The following is a 24,519-nucleotide window of genomic DNA, read 5'->3' on the forward strand; positions in this document are numbered from 1 at the left end:
CTCTGAATGGGTTTAGCCTCACCCACACCAAGCCCTCAGCCGACTTTGCTGTAGTTTGCTCTGCCCTTTCCTCCTCCTGTCCTCTGTGACGCCAGCGCTCAGACTCCTCCTGTCTTTCCTCTGTCCAGGTTCTCCTCCTCAAATCCCCACTTGCTGACTTCCTCACGCTCAGCGTCACTGCCTCTCCCCCATCGGACACTCTGTCCCCGTCACCTGAATGCCCTGGGCACCGAGCGCATCTCTTCTGGCGCTCACGGCTCGCGTGCTAGGTATGTGTTTAGCTCCTTGACAGGCTGCAAGGTCCAAGAGCATTTTCCCTCCTCTTTTCAGTTCTTGCCAAGCCTGGGACATTTGCCTGCCCAGAGTGACTGCCTGAAAGCAGGTTTAGTGAATTAAACAGAAGCAGTGTTCTTAGGCGAGTATATTTGGCTCAGCAGGAGAACTGGGTCTGGGGTGCTCAGACCCACTGTCTCGTGTGCCTAGATCTCCTTTTCTTTGCAGACATTGTCCTTCCTCCTGTATCTGCATCTCTTTGTCGGTACTCTGGGGAATGGACTTTAAGAAGAGAGGAGGGACTCCTTGGTGGTCCAGTGGCTAAGAATCCACCTTGCAAGGCAGAGGCGCAGGTTGGGTCCCTGGTTGGGGAGCTAAGACCCCGCATGCCACAACCAAGTCCCTACACAGCCAAATAAATATTTTTTAAAAAATCTATCTACAAAAAATGCAAGAGTGGAGTTTGGTCCCTTTGAACATTTATCCTTCTCATTTCTTTGAAAGCCTGTGATGGAATGATTTACATCTTAATTTCATAGCACTTCATGCTGTATTTTATAACTCGGTATTCATTTTTTTTGCTTGGTCTCTCATATTTAAACTATTCTCTCTTAAAAATAAAGTGGCTCACCAGCCAAGTGTACTTACCTATGTAAATAGAATAACTTCATCACATGAGAATTTTTAATCAAACTGTCCTGGTAGTCTGTGAACACTGGTTACACAAACAGGGAGACAAGAAAACCCATAGAAACCCTTTATCATCAAAGAAATGCTCTGTGTGCTTTTCAGTTTAATTTAGCAAGAAATAGCAATTACACCATCTGAACATTCCAACTGAGGACATTCTTAAACATGAATCAAATATTAGGATTAATATTGCATGATTCTATTTTTTATGACTCCTTGTCTAGTTTTATGGTAGTTTTATTTCTTCAGTGGAAGCATTTTTAGGTCTAATACACTTTTGAAAATATTGGAGCATTCATAAAATAAAATAAAGCAAGTTCCTTGTTTTGATGTTACCTACAATAGCATGTCTTGACTTGTTGGGCCATAAAAAATATTAATGAGTTTGTGATTTGTCATGAAATCTTTGGGACCCAAAGAAATGAGTTTTAAGAAACAAATATGTCTTGAACCTTCTAGAATACCTTCTCCTCTTTTGTTTTAAAAAAGAGAGTAATGTATCTGTAATAGAGAGAGTTAATCAAGGTGAGCTGAAATAAAATTTCAAAGCAATGTGGGGCTCTTTATGCTTGAGTAGCACGAAGATAATTATTTGTTGTTGCCTAAGGGAATGATGGAATTAGAGAATTGTACTTTCAAATAGATATGGTTTATTACTTCCTGCATTATTTTAAGCTTGTTGTTGCTCAGTCACTAAGTAGTGTCTGACTCTTTTGCAACCCTATGGACTGTAGCCCGCCAGGTTCCTCTGTCCTTGGGATTTCCCAGGCAAGAATACTAGAGTGGGTTGCCATTTCCTCCTCCAGGGGATCTTCCTGAGTTCAGAAATTGAACCCATGTCTCTTACATTGACAGGCAGAGTCTTTACCATCTGAGAAGCCCATTTTATTTTAAGCTTGCATCAATCAGTATGTACATAAAGGAAAGTATTTTATTTTCTTTTTATTTTCTGAAGTGAAGATAAATTTATGCACAGCAGCCACTATTCTATTTTTTTTAACTTTTCAAATTTCACCATAAGTTTAACTAAAACATCTCTGAATTCAAATACATTAGCACCTGGTATTGTATTTTAGATCTCTGTTCACTAACCAAATTCTCATTGTGTGTCCACTTTCTTAAAGACCCTGGGTCAGATGACACTTGCAGAATTTTGGTTAGCACTCAGTCTGTCCTGGAGAAATTTACAAATTCTGAGAGAACTAACCATTTTTTAAATTGATATACTTCCCTACTTGTCAAGGATGAAAGCTATGCCCGTCAGTCTTCAAGAGCTTGTACTGAAAATTGGTTATTGACTCAAATTGTGGTGGATAATGTTTTGCCATCTTATGTTTTAGTAAAAGGTTTTCATTGTGTGTGAATTACTCATCCTTCAGTTATAATCTCTCTGAATGTTTGTCATCGGGATCACGTGAGGCCCCCTCTCATCCATTTTCTTGAGAGTTTCTGGGTTGGCAGCCAGTGTGTTTACTGAACAGTGCTTCATGGCCATTGTATAGACTTAGGGTAAAAACTACAGCATCATCTAGATGTTGACAGACATGCTACCTGTGTAATATATATATTTACACATATCCATTAGAAATACAGTTGTGCACATCTGTGTTTATTTGTCTTCATATGTGTTATGCCTCTTTATAAATATTTAATGAAATATTTAATCAGGCCTCATCAAATGAAGATATAGTATTATATTGGAAAGGGTGACAATTACATTGTACATAAACAGTACTTATTTTTACATTTAGAACCTGAGAAACAACACTCAAAAAGAAAGAAATGACCAAGGTGAACAGCCTAAGTGAATTTATATTTATTTCTTTATTTAAGAAGCTAATAGAAATATGCTTATTTGATCAAAAACCTTAGACTATGCCAAAATTTAGAGTAAGAAGATATAAAAAATCAGGGATCTCAGCTAGATGAAAACTTCTTATCAAGTGATAACATTCTAAATTAACATCATTAGGATGCATGAAATATACATGTTAAGCCCATGGATATATAATTCCCTATTAATGTAATTAGGCTTCCCTGGTATCTCAGCTGGTAAAGAATCCATCTGCAATTCTGAGGACCCCAGTTCGATTCCTGGGTTGGGAAGATCCCCTGGAGAAGGGATAGGCTACCCACTCCAGTATCCTTAGGCTTCCCTGATGGTTCAGATGGTAAAGAATCTGCTTGCAATGTAATTAAGGTAATGTCCAATCAAACTCCCCAAATGAAGATGCCCCTAACTATAGTTCACAGGTCCCTCAGAGTTTTAGAAGGTCTTTGCTACGCTGTTTCTTTGTTCACAATCTGATCCAAACTTCTCTGAAAAGCCAAAGCATTATACCTAGCATTTCCTCTAGCAGCTTCAAAATGTTCCTTCCTTGATTTTACTTAGAAACCATTATAATCAACTGTTTAGATAAGGTGGCCCTGTTATCTGCAAAACTGACCTTACAAAGGAGCTGATTTGATTAAATGGCTGCAAGCGATAGTCAATAAATAATCTTGGTGCTGAGGAAACGATCTTCGGCCAGCCCTTGGAGGAAGGGCTGTTTCAAATAACAGATCAAAATTTTCTTTCTCTTTGTCCCTCTCCACCCTCATATCCACATCTTCATTGTTTAATTAAGAGAGGACAGAGATGGGAGTTTTCCCTGGGGGCTCAGGGGTAAAGAAGCCACCTGCCAATGCAGGAGACACGGGTTCAATCCCTGGTCCTGGAAGACCCCACATGCCGTGGAGCAACTAAGCCCATGCACCACAACTACTGAGCCTGTGCTCTGGAGCCCGGGAGCTGCAGCTACTGAGGACAGAGCACCCTAGAGCCTGTGGTCCGTGACAAAAGAAGCCAGCACAATGAGAAACCCACACTCCGCAAATACAGAATAGCCCCTGCTCCCTGCAGCTAGAGAAAAGCCTGTGCAGCAATGAAGACCCAACACAGCCAATAAATAAATAAAATGCAATAATAGACTAAATAAAATTTAAAAAGAGGACAGAAATGCTCCATATCTGTAATAAAAAGTAAAACCAAAGCCAACAGCAAGGTTCTTGAGTGTGCACGGGTTCCTTGTTTCTTTTATAGACGTGAATGCAAGTAGAAGAGGCCCCTTGTCAGTCATTCTCCAGCTTGCGTATCAGAATCCGTGTGCAGACACTGATCGCTGGGCTCACCAGCCCCCCTACCCCCAGAGATTCTGACTCAGCTGTCTGGGTGGGACCTGAGTGTGCAGATCTAAGCACCCGTGGGTGACGCTGCTGCAACCCCTGGCCCCAGTTTGAGAATCACTGCTGACTACTTGCTGCTTCTGGGCTCCACTTGGAACAGTCAGTTTTGTCTAGTGTTTTAAAAACAGTCACAGTTTTTGTTCAGTCACTAAGTCTTGTCTGACCCTGCAACGCCCTGGACTGTAGCCTGCCTGGCTCATCTGTCCATGGGATTCTCCAGGCAAGAAGACTGGAGCAGGTTGCCTTGCCCTTCTCTGGGGGATCTTCCTGATCCAGGGGTTGAACCTGAGTCTCCTGCATTGCAGGTGGATATTTTATTGCTGAGCCACTGGGGAAGCCTGTAGTCAAGAACTATATTCAATATTATGCAATAACCTATAAGGAAAAAGAATCTGGGAAAGGTTATACATATATATAAGTATAACTGAATCACTGTCCTGATACCTAAAACTTACATGACATTGTAAATCTACTATACCTCAATAAAAAAATAAAAATAAAAAAATAAGAACAGTAATGCTATCTTAAAGGAAGATTTTTCATTGCTTCATTCCAAAAGGGAATCACATAAATGCTTTTCATGCATTTTATTTACTTTTGTGATGTTGATCTAGGTTGCCAGATAAAATATAGGACACCCAGTTAAATTTGACTTGAAGATAAACAGTGAATAGCTTTTCAGTGTAAGTATATCCCATGGACAGATTTGCTCAATTTAGAAACCCTACACTGAGTCACAAAAACTCAGATCACAGCCTATTGTTTTGTCCTGAAGTATAATCTTTCCAATTAAGCAAATTACCATCTGAGCAAAAAAAATGTATATAATCTATAATGATATTAAAATTTCCATAATACCTGAAAGTATAAATAAAATCTGAGATCACTTTGCATTTTAAATAATAACGCTGCAAATTTGAGATGATCACTTTTGGTTAATTATGAGGTTTCATTTTATTCCTTAAACGCCTTTTAAAAATGATTCTCTCTAAATTAAGGTAAGTGCTACAGTGGTAAACTAGCAAACTTGTTCACTTTACCTAGAGAGGTTTAGAACGTGCTGTAGCTTTGTATTGAATAACTAGAATGAGAAAAACAATGGGTACAGAGGAGAGTCAGAGATGAGATCAGCTATAATTACAAGTCACTGTAGACTTTGAGGAAGCCAGTGGTCTCCGTTTTCTAACTCGGAAAGAGGATTGCCAGGGATCAAGGCTGCACATTTGGTAAATATTAGACTTCAGAAAATCAATGTTGAATTAGGGCTCCTTGATCACCGTTGAGCTGATGTATGACGATCCAAGAACAAAGGTGTTGCCCATGTGGATTTCAAATGATGACTGAGTAGATGACCCTGTTTCAAATTGACGCATAACTTCTAATAACACTGGTTAGCGTTTTAGGAGTTAAGCAGCATCAGACCTAGGATTTCTCAAATGTATCAGAATTCTCTGGCAAAGCTCATGTTTTCGTCTTCTCTTCCATGCAAAAGAAACTTTCTAGTAGTCAGAAATTGATTGCAGTTCACTCTGGCAGGCACCCATGTGCTTCTTAATCATCAAAAGAGAATGAATTGTTAGAAAGACAAGTGGCCGTGGATTTGAGAGATTTCATTAATATTTTTTACTGCAACCTGGTTCCTTTAATTGTCTGACATGACAAAGACATGTTCTTCCATCTTTCCAGCACAGAGCCCACGGTATGTTATGTTCCTTTTGGCACAAAAGTGAATCACTGAGTGCAGTATCCAGTACTTTAAAATATAGCTCTGACTTTTTCCCGCTATAGTGCTTAAGGTTGATAGAGCTTTTATTTTGACAGAGTGCAAATTTGAGTTGCTCCCAGGTTGAGAAATATTTTCCATGAAGGACTATGGAAAGTAAAAGAAAAATGATGTTGACTTAGGCATTTTGGTACTTACACATGAAAGAAAGCTTTTAGGAGATTATTCCTTAAAAAAAATACCAGCTTTCCAGGATTTCTTAGTAACCATAATCTAACCTACAATTTTTGAGAAATTTTCAGGAAAAAAAATGCTTCCAGCTTTTGGACTGAAAGCCAAGTTGAGTGTTGTTTGGAACATCAGTCTTGAAGGAACTTTGCCACGAGGATTGCTGTAAATGAGGTGACGCTTGCCAGGCTGCTTAAGTAACACCTCAGCTAAACAAGTGTTCCTGTGTCTTTCCAACATTTTTATGAGAAAACAACCCATTTATTTCTTTGGTTGGAAAGAAAAAAGTTCTTACTGCCAATCCTCTCAATAAAGAAAGCTTTGGAGGAAAATTCCTGGTAAGTAAGAAGCCAGTTTCTTTCTTCCCTTTCTCCCCGAGCTCCCTGCAATTTGGTCTCTACCACCACCATCCCTGCTGGATCAGTGGGTGAAGAATTGTCTGCGATGCCGCAGATGTGGGTTTGATCCCTGGGTTGGGTAGATTTCTCTTTGATTAAACCAGAGAATTCTATAAAATGTCTCTTCCATATTTTATTTTGTCACCATCTTCTTACAACAGGTTTTTTTTTCAGCAAGCATTAATATCCAAGAAGATTAGTTTTTCTGACACTTCAAGGCTATGTGGAACAGCAATTAGGAGGAGAAAGTGCTGAAATGACAGAAATTCAGTAGGTGAAATCAATAAAATTTAAAGACAACTCTGAGACGGAACATGGATTGAGTACCATCTGCAATTAACATATCCCCCCTTGTTAAGAAATTCGGCCAAGTCACAAGCGAAGGAAAAGCTACAGTGGAACCAAGATGAGAAGAAGGACATGCTTAAGGCTACGTGTTTCTTTAGCGGCTGATGATTCCTTATGACTTAATCTGCATGTATTTATTCTTCAGTGTTCTGCTTAATACACTTCATCATAGCGTTCCAGTAGTCTCAACTTTCTTGTCATACATGAGGCTCAGCTCAAAAGAGCATGTAAGATATTAAAGAGAGGATCTTGAACTGGGTGTGTACCTACTAACCTGCAGAGATTTAGGAAAGAAGGGGAAAGTACTTTCTTACAGAATGGCAACAAAATAAGACCCATGCGTGTGTGCTCAGTCGTGTCCAACTCTTTGTGACCCCATGGACTGTAGTCCCCCAGGCTCCTCGGTCCATGAGACTTTCCAGGCAAGAATACTGGAGCAGGTTTCCATTTCCTTCTCTAGGGGATCTTCTCCACCCGGAGATCACACCCAAGTCTCCTGTGTCCCTGCATTGCAGGCAGATTCTTTACCATTGGGCTCCATGGCGAAACGCTCATCTTCATTGATAGCTAGGTTAGTACCAGAACTAGAGGCTGGAGCCATATGCATTCAGCCTTATCCAGTGCTCTCCCTAGGACACTGTAGGCAGTCGGTGTGAGTGAGAATATGAAAGTAGGAATGTTGGCCGTAAGTCTGAAGACTAGCGATTAGCTTTAGTTAACACCAAGACTTTGTTTTTCAAAGCAAGGTAGATTAGGTTTGGAAAGGAAGCTGGGTTTACTATGGCAACAGGCCCTGTCTGCGTTTCCCTGCTTCCCTGGAGATTATGTGGGTTTTCCTTCTACCTATATCCCCATGGTCTCCTGCATGATAAGATTTCTTTCCAGAATCACTGTTCTTGGATATGAGCATGGCTAATTGTTCCTGGGTTTCAGCAGTAGAGAAAGAGAAGCTACCAAAAGAAACCTTAAGGGAGAGGGCATTGTGCCTGTGAAGGCAAGAGAGTGATTGATGTTCTGTGATTCTTGGTCATCATCCTAAACTCCACCAATGTAATCAAGATAAAACAATCTGGTCCAAATGACATGCATGCATTTGAACACTGTTTCCATGAGAAAGAATATCTTAGGACCAGATACCTCAGTTTTTTGAATAGTTCTTTAGAAGATCCATGACTTTTATCTCATCAGTAAAATAATAAGAGTGTTTCTCCCAACGTTTTCATAAAGTAACCAACCATGAAGCCTAAGAGGCATGCTTCTCCCCATGCTTCTATCTCAGTCTATCTGTTCTTTTTTTAAAAAATATTTATTTATTTATTATTTATCTGGCTGTACTGAGTCTTCACTGCTGTGCAGGCTTTTTGCTAGTTGCGGTGAGCAGGGGCTACTCTCTAGTTGTGGTGGGCAGGCTTCTCATAGCTGTGGCATCTCTTGCTGCGGAGCGTGGGCTGCAGTAGTTGCGGCACATGGGCTCAGTAGAGGCAGCTCCCAGAGTCTCGAGCACAAAATCAGTAGTGGTGGCTCATGGGCTTAGCTGTGCCATGGCATGTGTGATCTTCCTGGACCGGGGATTGAACCTGTGTCTGCTGCAGTGGCAGGCAGATTCTTTACCTCTGAACCACCAGGGAAGCCCGGGCTCTCTGTTCTGACAGACAAAGGGGATTACTCCCCCACTTCTCAAAAACCCTTCACTTCATTCAGCAGGTTCTTTGAAAGAATTTGGCTCATGGAGATTATCAGCAGTGGAAAGTCTGCTCCTATAAGACTTCTTTTCCTTCTCTTTCTTTTGTCTCTGCCACCATCCCATCCCTGCCATGTTGCTAAGGCACTTAGCATATGCATTTTGTTGAGTATTTAGTGGCATCCATGAGGTATGTTGTTGCTATTATTGCTGCCAGTAGAGGAGGAAAAAGGAGAGGGTGTTTTAAACAGTCATGTGGCAGCATCACAAAGTTCATAGATACATTTTCCTGTTGAAATATTTCTAAATTAACGTGTGACACTTCACTGGGTATCATTTTGAATGCAGCGATAACTTCTGAAGAAAATAAATCACGGAACCAGACAATGCTTATTAGCCAGTGTGCTGTTACTTCCTAAGCCCTGCTCGCACGTGTGATGAAACCAGCAGCCAGGCGAGATAAGGGGAGTGTTTAGAAGCGTCTTATCCTGGGTCCCAGATGAGTCGCATAAACTCAGTGTGTATTCCATGCGGGATGCTGTTCTTTCATTTTGCTCTGATGTTTTAGAAAAGTGCTGCTTTAAAAATACTAATTATCTTTCCTCCAACCCTGCTTAATGAAAACGTTTCATGTTATGAGAGTAAAGGAAAAGCGGCATTCGTTCACTGATTCTCCTCCTTCCTTTCAGCTAGCTTCTGATGTTCGCAAATTGTAAATTTGTTTGTCTTTTTTCCCTTCCACGTTCTGTGATAATTATGCTCCTGGCCACTCCGCCTTCTACCCCGTCACGGGCTGTATATCTACGTTTTGTGATAGCTTTTCTGTTGCACTTGGGGAAAGATAAAAGAGCCTGTCCCATGGCAGGAGGTGGGCTCATGCATCCAGCGTGACTCTGGGGTGGGTCCTTCAGGGACCTGCAGTTTCTCTCTAAGACTTAGCCCTCTCTCCCACCACTTCCACTTTCCTTGTGAACTTGCTGAAGAGCCCTGGGGCGTTGGTCTTTGCCGTGCCCTTCAGATTTGCAAGCTCAAGTGTGTAGCATTTCAGAAGCCACAATAGGGGGCAAACAAGAGGCTTGCCTGGTGGTCTGTGCCTCTCCTGATGGCTCCTCTCCTCCTCCCAGAGGCCCAGATGTTCCCTCATCACAGGCCTTGGTAGTCCCTTAGACCAGTCCAGGAGAATCTTGCAAACATCCCATTTTCTGGTCCATAATTCCCCTTTTCCCTGCTTCCTCCCTACCTCATAAAACTGCTGGGATCTGCAGAGACAAAGCACAGATGCTCGGGGATACCTGAGATGATTTGGGGTCGGAGAGGGAGAGGGCACCTCGTAAGTTTTAGTAATCGTGAGGAGGGGTCCTACAGCAAGACCCCTTTTTCCTCCATGACCATTCAAAGTGAGATGGTTCAACCACCCTTGAGAAAACAAATGTAAACCCAGAACTTTAAGTATCTACAAATAAGATGCTTTCATCTTCATCAAGAATATATAAACTGCCATAGCATCTCTCTCACATTTCTAAAAGATGACCATGACCTTTGCCCTTTCTAAGAGAGTGGGTGGTGACTTCCCCCGGCAAGCTTGATCCATCACCTCTCTTCCGTGTATCTCTAGTCTCCCAGATAGGATTTGCTTTTGCAACACTTTCAGCTTTTTGTGGGTTTCATTTCAAATTCAGAACTCTCTTTTAACTCTCTTTTATAAGCATTGCTTGATGCATGTTTTGTCTGAAACACACTACTGAGGAAGGCGACTTTCGGATGGTTCTTCCACATTTACAGGGGGATGAATTTCCTTGCTTCCAGTCTCATGGGCTTTGTAGGGGTGCTGCTGACATCTGGGCAGTGCAGCAAATGCCCCACAAGCCCCCTGGACTGATGTTTTTGTTCATTCATTATTCAGAGCACAGAGCATGCTGGCTCACAAGAAGCTGGCCTCCACGGAAGTCATCCTTGTTGGGAATGCATCGAAGCTAAGATGGCTTAGAAGGACAACCGGTGAATAACAACATGTCTCTACTTTCTTTCGCGTAGCAGCTGGGAGGAATCAGCTCGTTGTACAAGCCCAGGCTGTGCTGGCCAGTTGGCGGGGAGCACCGCAGAGCGAGTGCCAGATACTTAACAGCTGTATTACTGCTTATCCATCTGTAGCGGGAACCATATGCCAAACCCCAGAGTAAGTGGGCAGGGGGATCCCTTGAAGAAGAGATTTTTCAAAGCTGCACAGAAAAAGCGTTTTCTCCTCTAGTGTATAGGCTTTGATCTCATCTTCTTAAGCTCCTTTATCTGTTCCCCACCCAAGCTGGACACCCCACATCCTTTAGAGTTCATACAAAACAGGAATGGGACATTTTGCTTCGTCATCTTCAGGAAATCATTTTTTTAGGTAACTTGCAAAGAAACCTAATGCCTCTTTGCATTTTTTTTTTTAAGAATCATGTAATCGTTTAATTCAGAAAAAAGCTTCTCATGATGTTTAAAACTCTTTATCTCCATGTTTCATCGTAATATCCCATTTGGAACTGTCTTTGAAAAGCACAGAGTACCTTTAGGAAATATTCCAAGGTTTTATTCATCCTAGCAATTTTAGAAGTTCATAATTGACAGTTCAGGAACACACTAGTAAGACCATCTAGTCCCTTTCTTCCTTTCCAAGGTCATGGGGGATCGTGAGAACTGAACTTGGGAGACAGTCAGATCAGATATTTCATTTTATAAAAGGAGATGCCCATTTAAGTAAATGTGAATTCTAGAGTGAGGACTGTTTAGAGTAAGTCAATCAGCTACAGAAATTACTTCCTGCTGGAAAAGAGAAGAAAATATTTTCCCACTCTTTTGTGAAGATCTCCAAATACAGATGGCCAGGGGCCAATGGCCGAGAGAGTATGGAAGGGCTCCTTTGGTCACTGAGAGATGGCAGAGCCACCCTCTGACTCAGAGCCCAGCTGCCTTTGGAGCTGGCCGTGGGTCTCCTTCGCTGTCCTCAGCTCTCATGGTAGTCCTCGTGGAGGCGGCCAAAAAGCTAAATCTTCATTGTATTTCCCTCTTTATCTACTTTTCACTTTGATTTCTAGGCTCCCCTCATTACTCCGAAGAGTGATATTTCACATCGACATATTGCTTTATTGTTTAAATAGTGTCTACTCGCAAGATAGTTCATTTAAAGAGATGTCCAGTGCAGAAAACTGCAATGTCCTTTGGAAAGTGACCCATGCTGGATGATCAGGTCAGCACTATTTGGAGACATTTTTATATTACCCTAAATATAAGCCAGGGAGCCACATGGGAGAATCTTTTCATGGAGCCGCGTTTGGAAATGAGTCTGGCTGTTGAGCAACAAGTAAGGGTTCTAATGTTTGCTTTGATTTTTCAAATAGCATGGTAAGGGATCCATGTTCTAATTTTCAGCAGCATTTTTAAGAACTCCCTCCATTCTCCAACTGCTCATTCATTCTAAATTCTCCAGATTCTGAATCACCAAGAATCTAAGTTGATGCAATCTTTGGCTGACATCATAGGTGTTACGTATGTGTGTAGTGTATGCAGCATGTGCTTATACAAATACATGTTGCTCCTTGGAAGAAAAGCTATGACAAACCTAGACAGTGTATTACAAAGCAGAGACATCACTTTGCTAACAAAGTTCCATATAGTCAAAGCTATGGCTTTTCCAATAGTCATGTACGGGTATGAGAGTTGGACCATAGAAGAAGGCTGAACACTGAAGAATTGGTGCTTTTGAATTGTGGTATTGGAGAAGACTCTTGAATGTCCTTTGGACTGCAAGGAGATCAAACCAGTCAATCCTAAAGGAAATCAACCCTGAATATTCATTGGAAGGACTGATGCTGAAGCTAAAACTCCAATACTTTGGCCACCTGATGTGAAGAGCCAACACATTGGAAATGACCATGATGCTGGGAAAGATTGAGGGCAGGAGGAGAGGATGACAGAGGTTGAGATGGTTGGATGGCATCACTGACTGATGGACATGAGTTTGAGCAAGCTCCGGGAGATAGTGAAGGACAGGGAAACCTGGTGTGAGGCAGGCAGTGGGGTCACAAAGAGATGGACACGACTGAGCAACTGCACAACAATGAATACAAATACAAATATAATACACATGCAGATATGTTGTAGACATGTGTGTATAGACACTTACAGAATACATATCCACTAAATACACATATACAATATTCATCAACATAGGATAATACATGCCTATACATATACATGCAAATATATGTACATGTGTGCTTCAAATTAAGCATGCATATGTATGTTTAAAAGACTAGAAATAATCTTAGCAACACATACTTGTTATTTATCTAAGCGTAGTGGAATTATACTCAATTTATTTAATTTCTATTTTCATTTGTTCTCCAAAAAGTCTATAAAGCATACCCCAAATAGCATTCCCTTGTGGCTAAGCTGGTAAAGAATCTGCCCTCAATGTGGGAGACCTGGGTTCAATCCCTGGGTTGGGAAGATCCCCTGGAGAAGGGAAAGGCTACCCACTCCAGTATTCTGGCCTAGAGAATTCCATGGACTGCAAAGAGTTGGACATGACTGAGCGACTGTCACTTTCATTTTCAAATAGCATTATTGCATTTTGTCCTCATCAGGAGCTGCCAGAGTTTAGAGTTTCGAGGAACAGCTCAAAATGGCCAGTCGTCTTGTCATCCCCAGTGAAGGAGGGACCCCCACCCAGGTTATCTGGAAGAGGTTTATTGATGTACAGAGGGGCAACCATGAAAACTGTGTGACAAGGCTGCCTTGCTAATCTGCTGGGATTGCCACAAGAAAGTACCATGGATGGGGGTCTTAAACCATCAAAATTGATTTTTTTCATAGTCTGAGGTCTGGAAGTACCAGATCAACGTGCCGGCATGGCAGATTCTGGGGAGGGCTCTATTCCTAGCTTACAGATGGCTGCCTTCTTGCCTTGTCCTCATCGTAGTGGAGATTGAGAGAGAGGGAGATAGAGAGGGAAGGAATTCTCTGGTGTCTCTTCCTTGTTGTTGTTTAGTTGCTAAGTCTTGTCCAACTCTTTGCAACCCCATGGACTGTAGCCTGCCAGGCCCCTCTGACCATGGGATTTTCCAGGCGAGAATAGTGGAGTGGGTTGCTATTCCTTTCTCCAGGGGATCTTGCTGACCCAGGAATCAAACCTGTGTCTCTTGCGTCTCCTGCATTGGCAGACAGATTCTTTACCACTCTACCACCTTGGAAACCTCTTCCTATGTGGATCCTAATCCTATCATGAGGGCCCCACCCTACGACCTCCTCTAATCTTAATTTTTTCCCTGAGACCCTGTCATGGTGGGGATTAAGGCTTCACCATAAGAACTTGGGGGAGACACTCAGTCCCCAGCAGCGGCCATCCGCTGATCTATTTCAATAAGTATTCCAGACTGATGAAATAGCTTCGGGAAGGTTTTCAGGGACACAGGGCTTCATTTCAGTCCAGGTGACTGCATGGCAATGACCACACGATCCACAAAGACATAGCTCACATGCCCTTTCAGAGTCCCCAGGGGTGAAAGGTAATATTACCCTAGAAATGGTGCCAAAAAAAAAAAAACCCTTCCACTCAGCATGCTATTTTCAATTCAGTACAGATGATAGGAAAAAGGCATACACAGAAATTAAAAGAAAAACAAATTCAAAACAGATGTCAGGAAATACTTTGGTCCCCAGAGGAGGGAAAAAAAAATAGATGAGAAGAATATTTAAACTAGGCAGTTTACTGAGCTAAGACACCGGGATCATCCTTTAAAAATAGAGACTGGGCGCTGGGCTGCGGGGGGTGGGGTGGGGGGGGTGTGGAAATGGACGCTAAACTTAGAGTGAGAAACGTGACCTTCCGTAGATGAAAACTGACCCGGCCCGAGCTGGCCGGTGGACCGTGCCCCTCTGCCCACCGGCCTTTGTCTCTCCCTGGGTGTTTGAAAGGTGTGTTCAAGTTGTGTTTATGAGACAGGAAATACATGTTTTAGCAGGAAATAAATCTGTCCCTGCACGGGCAGATGGCTGTGTATTTCATTACGCTGGGAGCCAACGGTGCCCCTTTCACCTGTGTTTCTACTTCAGATTCTGTCACATCGACAGAACCCCCCCAGACCAAGGTCTCATAGCTGGTTTTCTGAACAACTCCAGGTCACGTTCACAGACCAAAATTTCCTGAGTGATTATCGGCGGGTAATTTCCTCACTCAGATGCGCGGTTAACAGTCTCTGGCGTTTCAAGGGTGAGAGTCACAGTGGTTGAGAAGCCGAGAGGAAGTTTGGGGCCAAGAAGTTGCCAGTTCGTTTAGAAATACGAGTCCGAGGAAAGGCCGAGCAGCGTTCAGCGCCTCAGACACGTCGTTGTGGGTTTCATCATCTCTTCATCATTGAGTCACGCCTCAAACTGGAGCAAGAAGTCAGACTGCCATTAAAAAAAAGAATGAAACGATGCCATTTGCAGCAACATGGATGGACCTAGCGATGCTCACGTTAAGTGAAGAAGTGGGATGGAGAAAGACGGATGATATCACTTATATGTGGAATCTAAAATGCGACACAAATGAGCTTACCTATGAAACAGACTCACAGCCATAGACGACAGTCTTGTGGTTGCCAAGGGGGTGGAGGTATGAGGAAGGGAAGGGCTGAGAGACCGGGATAAGCAGATGCAAACTATTCTATGCAGGATGGATAAGCAACAAGGTCTCCTACTGTATCATGCAGGGAACTATACTATATTTGCTATCTTGTAATAGACCATAGTGGAAAAGAATATATATACGTGTGTGTATGTGTGTGTGTGTGTGTGTGTGTGTGTGTGTGTGTAACTGAATCACTTTGCTGTACAGCAGAAACTAATAAGACTTCCCTGGTGGCTCAGACGGTAAACTGTCTGCCTACAATGCAGGAGACCTAGGTTCGATCCCTGGGTCGGGAAGATCCCCTGGAGAAGGAAATGGCAACCCACTCCAGTACTCTTGCCTGGAAAATCCCATGGATGGAAGAGCCTGGTAGGCTACAGTCCATGGGGTCATGAAGAGTTGGACATGACTGAGTGACGTCATTTCATAGAAACTAATAAAACATTGTAAATCAACTATACTCCAATTTAAAAAAATTTAAAAGAAAGAAATCAGGCTGCCTGATAATGATGTTTAAAATAGAGGAAAGTTTACAAAGGCAAGGTTTTGATAAATTTTAGTATGAAACTAAAAAAAAGTAGTCCCTGATGTTGAGATGTTCACAGTGTCCTGAAAAGTCAGTGGAGTCATGACAAATGTCACACAAAATGCTGTCTCCTTCACTGACTCATTCTCGGTGTCTAGCAGAAAGCTTGCCACGTGGAAGGAATACACAGTCCATGGTTTCTGTCTTTGTTCAGATCATTCCCGCCTTCCCTCTGTCATGAAGTACACTATTACTATAACTAACACTATTAGTATTGGTTTACACACCTCTTCTGGAAGCATCTCAGACAAACGCCTGCTACCACGACCCCCGCCCTGAAAAATCTCTCCCTTCTCTGAGCTCTCATAAACCACTGTGCATGCTATTATCATAGCAAAGATAATATTCTATTGTGATGATGTGTCTGTTTGTCTCTTGCCCTCAGAACAAGCTACCCCTCCTTGAGATCAGGAGAATGCATGGCTACACTGCTTGTCTTTAAACCCTGGCACATGTCCTAGCATAGAGTCCATGCCCAATAAAAGTTTATTAAACTGAAGTGACCTGGGAAGTTATCTTAGTTGGGGTTCACCCCCCAAAAGAGCTTGACGTGAGGTCTCGGGTGCAAGTGGTCCATTTGGAGGATGATTCCAGGCATGAGGGGGCTTCCCTGGTGGCTCAGATGGTAAAGAATATGCCTGCAATGCAGGAGACTCAGGTTCAATCCCTGGGTTGAGAAGATCTCCTGAAGAAGGAAATGGCAACCCACTCCAGTGGAGGACTGAGATAAGGGAGGAAAAAGCCAAGGGAAAAAATAATGCACCAGTAAAGAGTGTGTCTGCTGTGAGTAACTGGGGCTCAAGCCCTCTTGGGACCCCCCTGGGAAATCGTATTGAGTGCAGCACAGACTTCTTCTCCAAAGGGAGAGATGGTCATGCATTTGCCTACCCGTCCCTCCATCCACGAGTAATGGTTGTCCTGGGGACAGCACTGTGGCTGTCCAGACTGCCCCGGCTGCCCAGACTGAGTCCCTGCCACTGACAGTAGCCTCTTTTGAGGGCTATAGTTTAAGAAAAATGAAGAATTTTCAATAGGGGACTTACAACTGCAGGCGCATGCATCATAGAGATAGGAGGAAAGAAGACATCTTGCTTGTGCTTGTTGTGTCAAAGAATACATGCTAGCGTGTTTTAACATTTTCACAGGCTTCTTAAAAATGAGCATTTATATTTATTTATTTATTTGGCTGCCCTGGGTTTTAGTTGCAGCTCACAGGCTCTTTGGTCTTCGTTGTGGCAGATAAACTCTTAGTTGCGGCATGTGGGGTCTAGATCCCTGACTGGGGATTGAACCCAGGCCCCCTGCATTGGGAGTGCAGAGTCTTAGCCACCGGACCACCAGGGAAGTCCCCTCATAGACTTTCTAAAAACTGAAGTATAGTTGTTGCACAATATTATGTAAGTTATAAAATACTGATTCACAATTCTTTTACAGTTACACTTCATTTGTATTTATTGTAAAATATTGGCTATATTTGCTATGTTGTACATTATTTCCCTTATTTTATAGCTAATAATAATTCCCTCTTAATCTGCTACCCCTATTTTGTCCCCTGTTTCTCTTTCCCCTCTGACAACCACTAGTGTGTTCTCTGCACCTGTGGATCTGCCTCTTTTCTTGTTATAATCACCAGTTGGTTGCATTTTTTTTAAGATTCCACATACAAGCGGCATCAGACAGGATTTGTCCTTCTCTGTCTGACTTATTTCACTAAACAAAATATCCTAAAACTCCATCCATGTTGTTGCCAATGGCAAAATTTCACTCTTTTCGTGGCTGAGTGGTACCCCTAGTCTCTGTGCACCGCGCCTTCTGTAGCCAGTCATCTATGATGGGCCCTTGGTTGCTTCCACAGCTGGGCTGTTGTAAGAAATGCAGTTATGAACACTGGGATGCAGGTATCCTTTCAAATTATGTTTCTGTTTATTTCAGATATATACCCAGCAGTGGAATTGCTGGGTCACAAGGTAGTTCTATTTTTAATTTTTTGAGAAAGCTCTGCACTGTTTCCCACAGTGGCTGCAATAATTTACATTCCCACCGACAGTGTACGAGGATTCCCTTTTCTTCACATGCTTTTATGAGCTCTGACATTCGTAACTGTAGACTGGTAGGGCCTGGTGTTAAGTTGTAGAAGTTACAGAAAATCTGTGACTGATATCTTTGAGAACCCTTAGATATTTATTTACTAATCCTAACCATGTCCTCTCTGGGACAGAAAATTCATTTTATAGATGGGAACTATCTGATACAGAAACGAAAGTATTCACAATTTGTGATGGTGAAGGAAACCCGTTTCCTGACTTTTAACTTCAACACCGTCTACTAAATTAAGCAACAGTATTGAGTGGAGCAAGTACATCCTTTCCTATAAGACAAAGTGAGGGGACTTGTTGAAGATGAGCAACAAAAATGATCAAATGAATGGGAAACATCTAAAAAATTGATGGCACACCTTTGAGGCAGAATTTAATCATATTAGTTTATTTGTAGATTTTTTTTTCCCCTCAAATTCTGTTTGACTTTGGAGTGAGAGGAAACTTGGTATTTTGCTTGGCAGAGAATTAATCTGATTTAAAATTTAAAGGTTGAGATGACATAAAAGAGCATCAGTGATATTTACACAAAAGAGAGGATTTCACAAATTTGGAAAGCTGTCTAATTGGAGATAAAATGCTGGTTTTTAAAACTAACAAACTTTGTGTTTTCTGTAAAGAATATTACAACTAGTGCATGTAGGTTATCTTCAGGGTGAAGCTGAAACAAAAGTTTACATTTTGAGTAAAGTGAAAGTGTTAGTTTCTCAGTCATATCTGACTCTTTGCCACCGCGTGGACTATAGTTCATGGGATTCTCCAGGCAAGAATACTGGAGGAGGTTGCCATTCCCTTCTCCAGGGGATCTTTCTGACCCAGGGATCGAACCCAGATCTCCTGCATTGCAGGCAAATTCTTTACCATCTGACTCACCAGGGAAGCCTGTTTTGAGTAAGGTCACATCATATTCTGTGGAAGAATACTGTGCAATAGTGACTCACTAATACTATGACATTAGGTCACTTTGGGGTCACAAATGGATCCAATCTAATATATGAGGTATAAGTGAATAAGAAGACCCTATTTATGAATAGGTTGTCTCAAGAAATAAGGGATGTGAGTGTGAGGAGGTAATTCTGGAAATTCGCCTTTGAAGGGTTCTTCAGTAGTCAGCGGGGTCAGAACAGCTTTACTGGTGGGAAACTTCAATCCCGTCTGATCACATTCTCAACGGCGACCTTCTCATGGATAAACCCAAGCTGTACAAATAATGATGTACTAGGTAACAAAGATTAAAGCTATTTAGAAAAGATAAATGCCATGGTATCAGGGCAGAATAGTCAATAATTTATTTGGTCTGAAACACATTCTGCATGTCTGCAAAAGTCAAGTAGGATAAACTGGGTGGGGGGTGGTGGTGGTGGTGGTTGATATTTATCCTGTTCTTAAGAGAGTAAGATGTCGGGAAGATGTTTGTAAAAGGGTATTGAGTTATTCAGATGCACGTGGAATCTGGTTCATCCTCCACTGAAGGCTGGCAAGACCCTTCTCCCCCACCTTCTTTCATGGGCCAGAGAGAAAAAAAACTAAATGATCATTGTTAAGGAATCACCACCTCTCAGGATGAGAAGGGGGCATTAATTTCAAGTTTAATTGTTCATATGAGGCTTAATGCTTTTCTATTCTATTCTTTACAGTGTCTTTAGGTCTGTGCCTGAGTTTCAGCATCACTGAGGCATCTCAAACTTCTTCAGACTGTTTATTCTGTAGAAAGATGTGTGATTTCCTGATAGCTTTCCTAGATATTCTTAAAATGCAGTCTCAGGACCTTCCAAAAATGATCTTAAGTACAGTACATGAAATCCATCATTTAATAAATTATGCAACTCTTAATGCAGCTGAAGATCAAACTGGCTTTGGTTTGGCAGTTAGTCATACTACACTGTTGATTTATAAAAAGTTTAATCCAGCTAGGACCTCACAAGGCTCATTTATGCCTGCTACCCCCAGGGCATAAATTCTCAGTTGTCATCTTGTAGAAGAAACTTTGAAAATTGAAGGTGGACTACAAATTTTGAATCCAGTAGGTAATTATTCCATCAGGAGCTTCTCTAGTGGCTCAGTGGTAAAGAATCCACCTGCCAATGCAGGTGATGAGAGTTAGATCCCGGGGTCAGGAAGATCCCCTGGATGAGGAAATGGTAGCGCACTCCAGTATTCTTGTCTGCGAAATCTCATGGACAGAGGAGCCCGGCGGGCTACAGTCCATGGGGTTACAGAGTCCAACATGACTTAGCAACTAAACAACAAATCCATCAGATTCTAGATAGATGCTATGGCCGTCCTATGCCTCTTTCTGAGCTCACTGGCCCGGAACATCAAGATCATACAGCAGGAATGTGGTGTGGGTGTATCCCTTTCCTGTCAGGGTTGCCTTTAAAACCACTGCACCTGCAGTGAAATTCACTGCAGCAGTGGTTTTCAAGCAGTTGAGGGGAGGCAGTTTTGCTCCCCAGGAGACACTGGGTAATGCCTGAAGATGTTTTTAGCTGTTGTAACTGGGAGAGAGTGAATTGACCCCAGGAGGATAGAGGCCAGGATACTGCCAGCACCCTACAAAGCACAAGATGGCCCCCCAACAACAAAGAATCATACAGCCCTAATGTCAGTAGTGCTGACTTTAGAACTCCTAATGGTGACCATCATTGTTATTTACAAGACCATTCAGTGCCCTACTGTGTGCATTGCTGAACAAGGGAGCTGGATTGAATTATTCTCCTCCAGGTTTAGTCGCTGAAACAACCAGTCCTGATCCATAGAGTGCAGAATGTATTGAGGAAAAACACAATCATACATAGAAGCATGTTTATCGCTGTATTTCCTGACACATTTAACAAGAAGAGCTGTGACAATTTCTTCTGGGAGGTTAGATGTCAGAAGTTCATTACATTAGATTCACAGTTACACCCACGAAAGTAAGAGAATGTGAGCCCAAATGCAAATCTTGAGGGCCACTTTCTACAATGTGGACCACAGGTATTAGAGCTTATATCATTCAAGTTGATGCAAGCTGTTAAACCTTTTAGTTAGGTTACATTCGTTGCAATTCCAGGAAGATAAAGATTTGTGTAAGGCTCCACCACATTTTTTAAAATATATATATTTTGCAATCTCAGTACTCAGATTGTGTGACCTACACCTTGTACTCAATCACTACTTCATGTCTGACTTTTTGCAACCCCATAGACTGTAGCCCACCAGGTTTCTCTGTCCAAGGAATTCTCCAGGCAAGAATACTGGAGTGGGTTGCCATTTCCTCCTCCAGGGGATCGAACCCAAGTCTCCTGCATTGGCAGGTGGATTCTTTACCACTTGAGCCACCTGGGAATCCATCTATACCTTAGGTAGCTCCTAAAGAAAGGTATGGTTTCTATGAAAATATTAGTTAATTATCCAACGCAGTAATAGATTGTCCTGATTTGTAAAGTAACTTGATGTGCTTTATCTTTCCCAAGTGATACCTATTTTTATTGCAATGTATGTTTCTTCAAGTTAAAAGTTTTGAGATGAGCTCTCAGATACATTCATCAGTCTCTGACTTGACCTCTCCTGACCCGTCTCCTGCAGGTCTCCATAACAATTCAGGCCACTGTTTTCATATTTAGCATTTCCTGCACTATATTAAAGCAAGTGGGTCTGGGACATTGTGCTGTTCACTCTCCACTTCTCATTGGCTACTTGAATAAGTATCAGTTAATACTGAATAAAATATTTTATTCAAAATATTGAATAAATATCAGTTAAATATAAACATATTCAAAAATGTTGGATATGAACCATATTCATAAGTTCTTGGCCCTATGGGGAATACTGATCCAAGTTGAGTCCCAGGGCAGAAAGTCCCTCTGGTCAGAACAATTAACTTGCCCATTCATTATATCACAATCGCTAAGGTTTATTGAGCATGTACTATGTGAGAGTCCCTTGGACTGCAAGGAGATCCAACCAGTCCATTCTAAAGAAAATCAACCCTGAATATTCACTGGAGGGACTGTTGCTGAAGCTAAAGCTCCAATACTTTGGCTACCTGATGCGAAAAGCTGACATACTTTTCCAGACCATGATGCTGGGAAACATTGAAGGCAAAAGGGAAAAGGGGCAACAGAGGATGAGATGGTTAGATAATATCCCTGACTCAATGGACATGAATTTGAGCAAACTCCAGGAGACAGGATAGAGAAGCCTGGTGGGCTATAGTCTATGGGGTTGCAAAGAGTCGGACATGATTTAGAGACTGGACAATAGCAACAGCTATGTGCTATGTGCTAGTTCACTCAGGTCTCAAGTAAGAGTTCACTCAGGTCTCATGACTTCCAAGAAGGTGGATACCATGGTGATCTCCATGTTACAGTTCACGCACAAAATAAATAACTTGCCCATCTACCAGGGGGTAGGCAGTGAATCCAGCACTAAGAATGCAGATGAAGCAGTACAATCTTTGGTCCTGTCCTTAAGGCATTGAGAGTCTGCAAACAGGGAACACTTTACACTATGGTGATAAAAATCAGTAGAGGCTGTAAAGGATGCTGAGTTAGCATAACCAACTCAGACTTCAGAGTTCATTGACAACCTGCTGCTAATCTGAGGCCCGAGGATTAAGTCTCCTGAGAAGGGGCTGGGCATCATAGAGAGTGACCTGGAGAGTCTCAGGAATATAAAGAGGTCAGCACAACGGTACCACAGTGGGGTAGGGGGGAGTGATGGGGAGGGAGGCTGGAGACATGGCAGGAGCCGACATCATTGACCCATTAGATGCATTAAGGAGTTTGCACTTGACTCTCAGAGCAGTGGGGAGCCATTGAAAGGTTTTGTTGTTTCCCATTTTAACGTTTTCAGCAAAAGAATGACATGCTCGTTCCTCAGTATTTTGTAATAACCTGTAAGGGGAAAGAATCTGAAAAAAAAAAGGTATATATGTATGTGTAACTGAATCACTTTGCTGTACACCTAAAATTTACACATTGTAAGTCAACCACACTCCAATTAAAAAAGAGAGACATTGATGGATACTTTTGTTTATACTTAAGGAAATTGCTAAGCATAAGCATATCTAATGTATGCGTGCGTGCTAAGTTTCTTTAGTTGTGTCTGACTCTGTGCAATCCTGTGGACCATAGCCCACCAGGCTCCTCTGTCCATGGGATTCTCCAGGCAAGAATACTGGAGTGGGTCGCCATGCCCTCTTCCAGGGGAATCATCCCGACCCAGGGACTGAACCAGCATCTATCTGCTTTGGCAGGTGAGTTCTTTACCACTAGCACCACCTGGGAAAACCTTGTCATGTAAAACGTGGTATAAATTTAATTCTATCCAATGAATCATTTCCCAATCTTTTAGAAAATATCAAATAATAATAATAAAAAGAAAACAGCATACCTTTTTAGATTTTTAAGAAGTGTCAGATAAATCCAAATGTCCTATAAAGGCACTCTCATGGCATCACGACTGTGTAAGGGAGGCAATAACATTCATTCAGTCTATCACAAACCAACTCGATGGACATGAGTTTGAGCAAGCTTCAGGAGTTGGTGATGGACATGGAGGCCTGGCATGCTGTAGTCCATGGGGCCGCAAACAGTCGGACACGACTGAGCAACTGAACTGAACTGATCAGAAACTAAAAGATGTGTCTGTTCCCTCTGCCACTTTCCTTAAGCCAAACACAGGCAATCTGCTTGAATTGTCACTAGTTTAAAATGTAAACTTCTAAAACCAAAGCTGCCCAGATTGGCAGCAATATATTGGAGGATAAAGATATGAGCTGCTTTTGTTTTTTTTAAGAAATCACTTGGAACTTAATCCTTAGAGTTGCACATTCATGGATTAGAACACATGGTGAAAATAAAGATTGAATAGCAAGATTTCTTGGATAGAAGCAAATTGATACATGTTCCAAGGAGCAGTGCAGAATATGAAGAATGTTCATTGTATGGACTGTTTCAGAACACCGCCATAAAGACTGGTAAACTAACAACCTATTGTTTGACATTTGCAGGAAGGATGTTGGATGGAGTAGCTTTCCTTGGCCTCCTCGCCGTGGATCTGAGGCCTTATTTGGGCATATTGCTCTGCGCTATATGAGCAGATGCACTGAGAAAGTAAATAGAACTCTTTCCTCCTGGTGTCTGGGTCAGGATGCAGCTCTTTTAACCTTTACACAGGGCACAGCAAGCGCTGAGCATAGTAGAATGGACCTGCAGGTAAGACTACAGGAGCCATCTGGAGTGCAAAGAAAAGTATCTTAGTCAACTCTGCTGCCATAACAAAATACCAGACACTAGCATGGCAACCCACATCAGTATTCTCACCTGGAGAATTCCGTGAACAGAGGAGCTTGGCGGGATACGGGCCATAGGATCACAAAGAGTCGGACACTACTGAACTGACTTATCACGCAATACCAGGGCCTTAAGCAAGAGACCTTTATTTTTCACAGTCTGGAAGCTGGAAATCTGAGGGTGCCAAGGAAGGCCAGCTTCCTCCAGGCTTGTATGTGGCCAGCCTCTCACCTTGGCTTGCATGGTGGGGAGAGAGTGCTGGTCTCTCGTCTTCTTTTCATAAGGGCACAGCTTCCTTCACGGGTCCCCCGCTCTCATGACTGCACCTAAACCCCATCGCCTCC

At 42.3% G+C, this 24,519-nt stretch overlaps 1 long non-coding RNA gene and 1 other non-coding gene across 4 annotated transcripts in view; one reads left to right on the forward strand and one right to left on the reverse strand.

Annotated features, from left to right (window-relative positions):
- LOC145529807 (uncharacterized) overlaps positions 1 to 24,519 on the forward strand; it is a 373,203-nt gene that overhangs the window by 313,753 nt on the left and 34,931 nt on the right. The gene's annotated exons all lie outside the window — the stretch shown is intronic.
- Positions 17,073 to 17,145, reverse strand: TRNAG-CCC (transfer RNA glycine (anticodon CCC)). Its single transcript has one exon. It is a non-coding gene; the product is annotated as a tRNA-Gly (tRNA).

This window comes from Giraffa tippelskirchi, chromosome 12 (genome assembly GCF_054371585.1).
Source record: "Giraffa tippelskirchi isolate mGirTip1 chromosome 12, T2T-mGirTip1v1.2.pri, whole genome shotgun sequence".
NCBI lineage: Eukaryota > Metazoa > Chordata > Mammalia > Artiodactyla > Giraffidae > Giraffa > Giraffa tippelskirchi.